This window comes from Vicia villosa, linkage group LG5 (genome assembly GCF_029867415.1).
Source record: "Vicia villosa cultivar HV-30 ecotype Madison, WI linkage group LG5, Vvil1.0, whole genome shotgun sequence".
Taxonomy (NCBI): Eukaryota; Viridiplantae; Streptophyta; class Magnoliopsida; order Fabales; family Fabaceae; genus Vicia; species Vicia villosa.
This window is the reverse complement of record NC_081184.1, coordinates 69,668,480-69,679,046: the sequence shown is the minus strand read 5'-3', so window position 1 is coordinate 69,679,046 and position 10,567 is coordinate 69,668,480. Positions and strand designations below refer to the sequence as shown.

At 34.0% G+C, this 10,567-nt stretch overlaps 1 long non-coding RNA gene across 2 annotated transcripts; it reads right to left on the bottom strand.

Moving 5' to 3' along the window:
* Positions 1–7,613: 7,613 nt before the first annotated feature.
* On the bottom strand, positions 7,614–10,234 carry LOC131606724 (uncharacterized). Of its 2 annotated transcripts, XR_009284995.1 has the most exons (5): positions 10,103–10,234; positions 8,824–9,684; positions 8,343–8,727; positions 8,127–8,213; positions 7,614–7,955 (listed from the first exon to the last, which is right to left on the bottom strand). It is a non-coding gene; the product is annotated as an uncharacterized LOC131606724 (long non-coding RNA). The 2 variants fall into 2 exon arrangements; XR_009284994.1 differs by having other exon boundaries at positions 8,824–10,234.
* Between the last annotated feature and the right edge of the window lie 333 nt (positions 10,235–10,567).

The following is a 10,567-nucleotide window of genomic DNA, read 5'->3' as shown; positions in this document are numbered from 1 at the left end:
GTACCTCTTGGTATACCTTTTTTCCATAACTTAACCCTATAATGTTTGCAAAGAAAATTCTCTAAATTTTTGGAAAAATCATGTTTTTATGGAAAAAGATTTTTTTATTTTTTATGGATGTATGAATGCGTGGATGGATGGATGCCACATATTCAAACATGGTAACGCATACATGGTAGCACATACATGGTAATACAGACATGGTAATGGCAACACAAATACATGGTACACACAGGTTCAAAGGTCCAGCGTCACGAGCATGAGGTCAGAGAACCAAAAATGGGATAGTTCTAGTTAATCACCTGCACAACATGTTCTACTGATACGTCAGAGTCTACATTTTTCTTTCGGATATTACCGGCTTTCCACAATTAAACTCATGAGCCAGTAATATTCTCAAGAAAAACTCGTCTGAGTGTGGTTCTCCGCATGACAACTAATCCAAGTCTTCACCTGAATAGTTTCTGCACCACAACCTAATAAGGCCAGGATGAGTTGGGGTTCTACGGTCTCTCAGCTTCTACAGTTCAATGAAAGCAATAATGTCTTCGCAATTAACTCGCTAAACATATATTACAAACAAGGAACCTCCACTGAGCGGAAGGATTCTCACGTGCGCCTGCACATGACTATACCCTCCACCTAATTTCTTATGTGTACTTAATCCGGGTTAGGATTTGTCCATAATGTATCACTTGTAACAGAATCCACACAAGTAACAGAACCAAAGAACCAAACAAGAACATAATAAAAATAAAACAAATAGAAATAACCCTTTCTTTGGAAACAATAAAAAGATGGTCCCCAGTGAAGTCGCCATTTTTCTGTCGCGGGGAAAAATCGTTGTCCTTTTTTTGGGATGAGACACCCGATGCCTTCTTTGGGCTCGAGTGCTCAAAAAATGATTTTTCTTTTGTACGGACCAAACTTTTTATTATTTCCAAAAGAGGAAAAGGAAAAAAGTTGCAATAACCTTAAAAGTGGGGGAGAGATCTTGGGTAAGAGGGTTGGTTATACGAAGGGAAGGTATTAGCACCCAACGTATCTATAGTACTCTATAGGTTTCTTTGTTTTGTTTATTCCATTCTTGTTATGGTGGAGGTTCTTGTGAAATAGGTGGGACCTAAGGTGTTTGTTTGATTATGCTCGCAAAGATCATCGCGATCCTCTGCATACATATCCCCTAGAGGGAATCAGAGCATCTGTAGCTCGGGGTCTACGGGTGCTAAGGTTTAAATGGTTTTTTTTGTTTTATTTTGCTCGCCAAGGATCGACCTTGTGCCTACGTATTCTCAAAGGGATGTTGAGAAAGTCAGAGCAATCGTAGTTCCCACTTATGCTAGTGGAAGCAAAGGAAAAGAGACAAATGTCATCTAAATGTTCGATGTATCTAATCTATATCATCACATACATCTGTTTGATTTTGTTTGAAAATCTTTTCATTATAAGCCCGGGGCCATGCCACTTAGGGTGCTTAGAATGATAAAGATGTTTTTGTTGTTTAACCAGCCTTGTGGCAAAAACTTTCAATGAAGTCAGCCTTGTGACAAAAAGTTTTGATTAATCAGCCAGCCTCGTGGCAAAAGTTTCAATGAAGTCAGCCTTGTGACAAAAACTTTGATTAATCAGCCAGTATGGTGGCAAAACGGTTTGATTGATTAGCCAGCCTTGTGGCAAAAAAGTTTGATTGATTAGCCAGCCTTGTGGCAAAAAAGGTTTGATTGATTGTTTGTGATGATATAGAAGAGATACTCCTATCATAGAGATGATAAATGTCTAATCTCCTAGGGTATTTGTTTTGGATATTGGGGATGCTTATAAGAAGCCCGTGGGTCCTTGTACGAAGCCCAAGAGGAGGCTATCCGAGGGTCCTTGTATTGTAAGCCCAAGAGGAGGCTATGGGAGGGACAATCCAGGGTCCTTGCATTGTAAGCCCAAGAGGAGGCTATGGGAGGGTCACTCGTTTGTACAAAGCCCAAGGGGAGGCATGGTATAGTTGGTCTGAGCTCTTAGAGCGATTTCACCGGGAAACCATACTCTATGTCCTAACCTAAACTAGTGGAGATTCTTTGCACGAAGCCCAATAGGAGGCTATGGGGAACCTAGTGTTGTACTAAGTTGAACAAGCACACATATCACACATATGAACAAACATGAACAAGTATGAATAAACATGAACAGGTATGAACAATTATATATATGACAAAGTGTGTGTATATAATGGAGTTTATGAAGGAAATATACCTGTAAGCATGATCCATTTGTATACACGGGGCTCGGGACTTATACTCGAGGAGAGGTCCACTTGAGTTTATTCAAAACTATGTAAACAGGTATTTACAAAGGGGCTTGGGACTTATACCTACATGGAGGCCCATGGTATATTTTTTGGGAAGATTTAAAGAAAACCTTCATTTTTGTTATTCAAAGTTAAAAATCAAATTGATCGAGATATGTACAAAAAGGTGTATGTACAAAAAGGCGTACAATGAAATACCTAATTTCATGTACTGGAATGGGTATGTACAAAAGGGGCTTGGGACTTATACCTACGTGGAGGCCCGTGTTTTTATTTACAAAACATGGTTGATTGTTTATTTACAGACGCGAGGTTTCGCTTTTAAAAAACTGTTTGAAGATTTATTTGTTATTTTGAAGAAGTTTTATTGTTTAAAAACTGTACAAAAAAGAAAAGAAATGGGACTTACACTCTCTAATATTCGAGAGGCCCCTGTTTTATTTTCATAAAACAGGGTGGATGGTTTTGAAAAGAGATGTGAGATTTATTGTTTTAAAAACAGTTTGAAAAGTATTGTTTTGAAAAAGTTTTCTGTACAAAGAAAAACTGTAAAAGGAAAAAAAAAGTGGGTCTTATACTCTCTAATATTCGAGAGGCCCCACTTCGTTTTGAAAATCATTTGATCAATTAAAAAAGTTTAATCAAAAGTTTCAAAAAGAAATGGTTTATCGTTTTTGAGAAGAAATGCGATCGCTTGTTTTAAAACGATTTGAATTTTGAAAGAAGTCAATTTAATCAAGATAAACAAAAGATTATCCTCAATCAACACTTAGATGATTAGGGTTTGCTTCAAAAAATATTTACAAGTGATTAACTTTGAAAATCAAATGAAAAATAATATTTAAAAGCATTAAAATTACTTAAAAACAAGTCATTTTAAAACTATTAAAAAATGTATCAAATAAATATTTTTTGATGATTTTTTTTGATATTCATGAAATATATGTGTTAAACAAGAAGTGTGTAAAAAATGAATGAAAAATGAATTAATTTGATTGGTCAATGAATTAATTGAAGTTGTGTAAAAAATTGAAAAAAACAAGTGACAAAAAGATGGTTTTGGCCCCCATGAGTGTTGAACTCGTGACCTTAAGGTTACTACTCAAAAGTTTAACCAACTGGACCACGCGCGTGGTCTGATAATCATTTGCAACGAGTTGAATATATTTTGAATCAAGTTTGTAAAATCAATTTCAAAAAAAAGGCGCCAAGAACACAAACCCTATCTGAATTTGAAAAATCTGAAAACTGGATTGTTTGGATCAAGTGAATAGCCTAACTTGCTCGATTTTGGACGAGGAACATGATGGCACCATTTAATTCCATTTATTTTCACTCTAGGGCCATTGATTCTCTGATGAACACGAAGAACCCTAATTCCCTAATTCAATCTGAAATCGTGTTTGTGCAAGATAATTGGCAATTGATTGAGGGTTAATGATCCATGCATGTGCAGAAACAAGATAGTAAACCAGTTTTTCATTTATGATGCATGTATGTATGAGTTTGAAGTTGATAGGCACTTACCTCAAAAATGCCAAAGCTGGAGATCGAATTTTGCAGTAGAGGAGTTCCAGTTGTTATTTCTTGATCTGGACAGCATCAATGGACCTTATGGAACATGTTTGAATGCTTGGAACAGTTTGAATTCACCTGAGCTAAGCTATGGAACCTGAACTGCAGTTGCTTCAAGTATGAATCAAGCTTGGTGATTATGAGGTTACAGATCATATGTGAGTGCTTGGATAGTTCATATGTGATGTATGGATGATGTTAGAAGTGGTAGTTTGGACAGAATTGAGCCTGAACAAAACTTGGCATGATAAGTCTCATGTTATGCATATTTGGAGGTGAGATGGTGATTTTGAGTTTTCAGGTGTTTTGGGGTGTATGAGTGATTCAGACACATCATATATGACATTTAGAAGTTGTGGGAAGCCTCACTTTGTTCAGAACTTGCAAGGTTTGGAGGTTGAGTTTTCTACCTCACTTTGAAACACATGACTTGTAATTCAAGAAAGAAGAGAGAAAACCTATAATTGTGAGGTTTTGGTGTGATTTGCAATGAAGTTTGGACCTCTATTTATAGGCCAAGGATTCTGAATGAAGAGCTTTGCAAGTTGATCAAAGTTTGGTGATTTGGCATTTGGAGATAAAGTGGAATCTTCACATTAAATGCAAATGGTTAAAGTAACTAAACCATGGTTATTTTTCTAAGCTTCTTATCTCTTTCCATTCTGATCTCAAACCAGAAAATATCTATCAATTATTGCATTGGTGTGTCATCACTTGGATCATTGGCCATATAGTATAGAAACTTAGTGAAAATGGCTTGAAATTTCATGCTTAATGACCTCTAATGTCAAAATTCAAAACCCTAGCTATGCTCCATATTTTTTCATGCTCTTGGACATTTTGGAAAGCTCATGTTACACACTTCAAAACCCTAGTTGAAAGTTTCTTCAAGACCTTTAAGGAAATGGGTGAAAAAGATCCATGAACTTTGAAGAAAATGAGATTTCAAGTGAAGTTTTCAAAAAGTACCAACTTTGAAGCACCATATCTCTTAAATGGTTGATCTTATGGAAAAATTTTATATGTGTCAAAGTTGTTTATTGGATCAAAATCTACAACTTTCATGTTGGGAGTTTTTTTCAGTTTGTAGGTGAAATTTTGAGAAATTCCCTTCCAAAGTTTGGAAAAAACCATTGAAAAACACTTAGAAAATTTTCTAAGTATGAAAGTCAAACTTTTGACTTTTTGATTCTTGATTGATTTTCTTGATTTTCCTTGATCAAATGACTTCTCATATCATATATTGATGATTCAAAACTTCAAAAGTCATGGTTGACCAAAATTCCCCAAAAGTCAATGGTGATCTTGTACAGTTGACTTTTCAGACGAATCGCGTTTCTGGAGATTTCAAGTGAAACAAGCTATCCTCATCAAATGAATAGTATGAATGGATCATATTGAGGTATTAGAGGATATTGAATCATAGTTTGAGTTATGAAACCATGTCCTGATTAAAAAGGCAGTTGTTCAGTGAATTAGGTCAAAAAAACCCTAATTGTCGACCTGATGAAATTGATGCCTGTAGGTCTTGAATTGAGATGTAATTTCCATTGTATATTGTCATAGGGATTATTTGAGGGTGATTGAAACCTTTGATTGACTTCCTTTGGGTTTTTAGGGTTTCCCAAATGTGATCCCTGATTTTAGTCCCTGATAGTTCAAAAAACCCTGATCTGAGGATTTGTCTGATCAATCTTTGTGTAGGAGATGTTCTGAGCCAATGGATTAGGTCAAAATGATGCACTTGGGGTCTTGAGGTCATGTCCCAAGTCATTAGGTCAAATCCTGAGCAAAAGTCAGGAGTATGCTGTCTTCAGTCAAAACCCTAATTCAGTCGATTCAAAGCTGTTGAGTTTGTTGAAGTGAATCTCTGAGGACCAAATGTTGATTGTTGATGAAGATGATTCATTTGAAATGAAGGGAGAGCAAAACCCTAATTGATTGTTACTTGTACTGATGAGTGATTTCCTGATTAAACCCTGCTGAGTCACAAGTAACAAACACAAGCTATGCAATTTGTTAGAGATGCAAATGATGCATATGCTATGATATGAGGTGGTATCTTAGGTCAAAAATTGGGGTATGACAGTCATGCAATATGGCTTAGAAGATTGTTGAGCAAAATGGAGCTAAAACAGGAAGGTGCAACAGTAATACAAGTTGACAACAAATCAGCAATTGAGTTAGCAAAGAATCCAGTGAATCATGAAAGGAGCAAACATTTAAGTTTACAGGGGATTTTTGTTGAATAAACTTTAATGTTATGTTAAATGGGTTTTTATTAATAAGTTAGTGGAAAAATAAAGAGTCCCTTGTAGTTGAAATGCCAAGAGTTCTTGTAGTGGAAAGGCCAAGAGGTTAGTGGCCTATTAATAGTATTAATTTGCTTTAATTTCCTAGTATAGCAGAAGTCTCTTAGGTCTATATAAAGACTTGATTGTATTTTCATGTTCAACAAGAAAGAAAAAAAGTGCAGTTTTAAAGTAAGATATCCACCAGTGGAAGTATAGTGTTAAAAGTGTCCAAAATTGTTACAACTGCAGTATAGAAGTAGCAGTCAGTTTTTTACAAAGCTTACTTCATCATCAACAGTTGATGAATAATTTATTTATTCAAGGTTGATATTTTAATATATTTATTATTTGTTAATTAATTATTGATTTATTCATTTGAGATTGATGTTACTTATTTTATCCTTGTAAGTTTAAAGTGAATTGTTCATTTTAACCAAGTGAAAAGCCTAAAGAGATGCAGGTGAATAAACAAATGCAAACTGTTGAAGCATTTGGTAGTGTAATTTAGTGAGTTTGGTTTTAAAGTGACATAGTTATATGTATTATCCTCCACCACTGGTTTTGAACTATTGTGCGACTATGATATCTTATCCTGATAGAACCTTAGGACAACTGTTTCATATCAAAACTATCACACACACCTTGCTCTTCTGCTTATTACCTTAAATGGCATCATCATCATCATCCTACCATCACTCAACTCATTCACAATCTACCATATATCATACATCCCCCAAAGCTACATCAACATCCATTAACCCCAAACTATTACAGGGTGGCAGACATGACTATGTAGCCTTTATTGGGACTGATTTTTTTTATAGATTTTGTAATGCAAATAAAGTACACATCTTGCTGGAAATTTCAAGGAACATGGTTTTTTATAATTAAGAAGTACACACCCTGCTCTAATTTTTCATTTTCAATTGTCCACTCCTGCACTGTCCCTCAATAACATAAATCATTTTAACAGCAAGCAATACCATAACCCAAAAGCTACAAATACACTCAAACCAATCAGACCGTACATGCTTTGCAACTACCAAAGTATCTAGTAAACTAATCTAGTTGTATACAAAAGTTCCAACTAAGTCAATATTGTATGGAAAACTAATTAGTATGTGTTCTCAATATTGTTTGGATAAGTGCTGTAAAAAAGTCTCACAATTCAAAGAGTCTCACAAATGCTTTTTTACTTAAATAAGATCAAACTATTAAATTTATACATTTCTCTAAGCCAAATATTTAAGAAATTTAATATTATACAAACTAACTTTCTAAGAACTTGAAGTTTCATAGGTTTTCAAAGACTAATTACTAATATGTGAAAACATCATTCTTGTTCATGACCTGTTCTGATAAGTTATTGCAGGATGATTTATTTTCAAAATATTGTCACACAGTAAAATCAAAGTCAACTTTTATCAATTTAACCAATATAGATCACAGGTAAATCACTCTATGTATTTCATGTAGAAATCAAAATCCAACTTTGTGATCATATAAAAGCTTATACTTACCACATAATTATCTTTATAATCCAACAACTTAGTTACAATATCTTTTGTCTTATTTTGAAAAGATATCTCGACTATGAAAAATCGCACTGCAGACTGGGAACCATTTTTTAGTGTTCCACCTGTATATCAGCCATGGAGTGAAGTGAGCAACCCGAATAGCGTTTGATACGTAATTTACATTGGCTATAGACTTCAACAGTTAAGTTTGCAAGAAGATCATGCCACCAGAAATTGATGATTGGCGCTAAGAGTGTTGCATCGGCTAGCCTGTTATTATTGAAAACGTTTTACGCCAACATAACAAAACTATGAATAAGCTAAATAAGGTCATAGTATAAGAAATAAGTACCATTTTTTTTAATACAACAGTCAATATTATTTCAACGACACTCATACTTACAAGACTTCCAAACTATTCATAGTGTAAGAAATAATTACCATTTATGTTTGGCACAGTCTCTAAACTTGTGTGAATCACAAACTGTCTAGAGCCTAGGCATCAGTAAGTTAATGTTGAAGATTTTCCTGTGAGTGAAATGAAGAGCATAGTCAATCATATTGATAAAAGGCTACTAAAGCTCATGGCAAAGATGATAAGTTATAAATCATGACCAATTATAAGCACATGTTGTTGCATATGCATATGAAACTTACACTATAATAACCACATTGTTTTCATTTCATATCCGCCTTTTGTCCCAAATTCCTCTGCACTGCTACCAACTTTTAGCGCAAAGAAAACTTTCTGAAACCGCACCATTTTGATCCACAGTGCCAAAACCAACTTAGAAACCCCAACAAAAATTCCAGAAAAATGAATCTGAATTAACTAAACTCCAACCAATCAAACTAACTTAATTATGACCAGGAAAATGCGAGAAAAAGGACCAGAATAGCGCCTACGCCGCATACGCTAACCTAACTAAGACAGAGGAAATTATACTGAAACTAATCCAGCGTGTTTCATTTCCCAAGTTTCATAAAATTCCATGAAGGGATTCAACACGTGTTTATACCACCATACTCCGCATACGTTAACCTAAGAAAAGAAAAGAAAATCTAAGATTTGTAGATACTCAAAGCTTAAAGAATAAAAGCTTTTCCTTTGGGATCGAATTTGAAGATAGAAACTTACAGTAAAAGTTGTGGTTTGAGAAGAAAGGCAAAGAGATCCACCAACCATATATAATGTCTCGCTGTTAGAATGCACGGGGACACTCAACAATCATTTGCAACCATAACAAATGAACTACATCGTACTCAACAGGATATAACAAAAATAAACTTGATGGTTCTGTTAAACATATTCAATTGAGCAGGCTCGACTTCCATTTGCAACTTCAGAATACCCATCTTCAGTACCACTTCATTTAGTAAAATCATTACTTCATAAAAATCAGATCTTTAAAATTAGTCTAAAAATCAAAACTTCATAAAATTATAAAAATATCAACTTTAAGATACTTTATCAAAATAACTAAAAAGGTCACTATAAAAATCACAATTTTAACTACATTCATCAGAATCAGTAACATCAACCAAAATCAAAACACTAAAACTTTACAGATTTGGGAAAATAAACTCACAATAACCAGAATAGAAACATAAAAATCACATCTTTAAGAATCTTTATAAACATCACTGTATCAATAAATATTAAAATCAGTCTAAAAACCAAAACATCATAAATATATAAAAATCTCAACTTTAAGATACTTTATCAAAATAACTAAAAAGATCACTACAAAAATCACAACTTTAACAACCATCAACCAAAATCGAAACACCAAAACTTTATAGATTTGGTAAAATAAACTCAATAACCAGAATCAAAATGACAACCAGCATGAACAACACAAATGTCACGGAGAGAATCGAAACATCAACCAGCAAAACTTGACAAAAATCGAATGCACAGAACAAAACATGATGTAGATGAGAGAAGGGAGAAACGTTGTTGACTTACCTGTGGTGAGTGGAGGAGCTTCAAAGAAAACTGTATAGAAAAGAACATCAGTCGTTTAAAAAAAATAACTTTGACATTATGCATTAATATCCTAAAAAATATAACAACAAAATCTGAAAAGCATAGCACAGAGGACATAAAAATGAACTTCATAAAAGCAAAATCCAAGAACACCGGTACTCCATAAACGAACTCCATAAAAACACCGGTACTTACAAAATCTTAACTTTTTCATCAAAAATTACCAAAATGAACTGAAAATCTCAAATTTATGAGTTTGGAGTAAAAGTACAGTTGATATGGGAAAATCATCTCACAACACGAATATCGGAACGCATATATCGTGAAGAACCCGAAAAACTATGATGAAGAACAAGAACACACATTCAGCAGTGGAAAATGAAGAAAAAGAAGAAGAAGAGAAAAGGGAGAAATGGGGTTGTATTACCGGTGGAATCCAAGGGAGATGTGATGGAGAAGAACCAGTATGTCTCGGCGCTTAGAATGGAGAGAGAATGCTTGTTGAAGAATGAATGTAAAAGGGCAAAAGAGAGGGAAATATTGAATGTAATGTGATCCATATTTGTCTACCGTGTAAAAGAGGATGTTTGATTATCAGTATTATACAATGGATTAAAATGGTTAATGGATAGAGAAAAGGAAATAAACATATGCAAAATTGAGAATGGGGCTGCCACTTGGAATAATGGGTAGATATGATTGATCTATAAGAAGATTAATTTAGCAAATTATCAAAATGGGTATTTTTTAGTGTAATTTAAAAAAAGCAAAAGGGCAATTAAGGGTGTTAATAGGTATATTATAATCTTAGTTAGGTAGTTGATATATATATATATATATATATATATATATATATATATATATATATATATATATATATATATATATATAT